The 1,495-nt window shown below is 37.3% G+C and overlaps 1 non-coding gene across 1 annotated transcript; it reads right to left on the bottom strand.

Moving 5' to 3' along the window:
• Positions 1-417: 417 nt before the first annotated feature.
• On the bottom strand, positions 418-524 carry LOC128285046 (small nucleolar RNA R71). The gene has a single exon (XR_008275461.1). It is a non-coding gene; the product is annotated as a small nucleolar RNA R71 (small nucleolar RNA).
• Positions 525-1,495: the final 971 nt, after the last annotated feature.

The following is a 1,495-nucleotide window of genomic DNA, read 5'->3' as shown; positions in this document are numbered from 1 at the left end:
AATTTGAATGGTCAGGGCGCTAATCCTCATGTCCGTGGGGTGATAGATGATCGAGATAGACCAATCCAAGAGCATGTTGTGTCAATCTTGGATGACCTGAATCCAGCTAGACCACAAATACAGGTTCAGCAGTTTCAGCTGAAACAAGTAATGTTTCAGATGTTGCAAATAGTAGGACAGTTTGTTGGATTACCCACTGGAGATCCAAGACTAAATTTAAGAATTTTCCTAGAAGTCTGTGACTTGTTTAGACAACAATGTGTGCTTGAAGATGCTCTACAACTTAAACTGTTTCCATATTCTTCAACAGATTGTGCAAGAGCGTGGCTGAATGCTTTACTGTTAGGAATAGTTGCATCACAAAATGATCTTTTCCAGAGGTTTTCGTTACGGTATAATCCTCCATGTATGAATGCCAGGCTTAGAAATGACATCATATCTTTTCATCAATTGAATGATGAACCGCAGTATGAAACTTGGGAACGATTTAAAGACTTAATTTGTAAGTGTCCGATGCATGGATTTCAACACTGGACTCAGATGGAATTATTCTATAATGGGCTGAATACACATACGAGGATGGTAGTTGATGCTTATACCAATGGTACTTTGTTGGATAAATCCTATAATAAAGTATATGAGATTTTGGAAAAGATTGCCAACAATGATTATCAAATCCTACCACAAGAGTTATGATAGGCAAGAGAGCTGACAGTACTATGGAGTTGGATGCAATCACCTCATTGACAGCCCATGTATCTTTTTTGGCTAATATGATTAAAATAATGAAAAGGCCTACTGCAGTTAAGGAGATGAAATCAACCGAGCTATCGTGTGTTTATTGTGGTGAAGATCATATGTTCAATGAATGCCCATCAAACCTAGCATCTGTGTGCTACATGGGTAATTTTAATTAAAAAGTAATCCCTATTCCAACACCCATAATCTAGTATGGAAGCAACATTTGAACTGTAGTTGGAATAATCAAGATGCGAAGAATTTTAACAATGCGGCAAGACAGAATGCCAACAATGCCAAAAATGTCCAGCAAGGTCAAGCATCAAGGTCATCGTTTATTGAAGCCTTGATGAAGGAATATATGGCTAAGAATGATACTCTAATTAAAATTCCGGTTGCATCTCTTCGAGCTCTTGAGAATCAAGTGGGGGAAAATAGCAAATGCTTTAAATTCGAGACCACAAAGAGTTCAAGATCACAAAGGAAAGAACAGTGCAAGGCCATCATTCTTAGAAGTGGAACTTAACTTGATGATATTGCTTAAGATGCCACAGCAGGAGAGGATAACTAAAATAACAACCATGTAAAGATCCTAGAGTCATTTGACAAACAAACTGAACTTAAAAAGGGTAAGCAACAAAATGCTATGGTAGAATTAGATCAGGTTGTCAACTGAAATGCCATCAAAAAACAATATCAGCAACATGAAGGATGACCACATTTACTTTTTCCTTAGTGATTTCACAATTCCAAGTAG

The sequence above is a fragment of the Gossypium arboreum genome, chromosome 11 (assembly GCF_025698485.1).
Source record: "Gossypium arboreum isolate Shixiya-1 chromosome 11, ASM2569848v2, whole genome shotgun sequence".
NCBI lineage: Eukaryota > Viridiplantae > Streptophyta > Magnoliopsida > Malvales > Malvaceae > Gossypium > Gossypium arboreum.
This window is presented reverse-complemented; position numbering and strand designations above follow the sequence as displayed.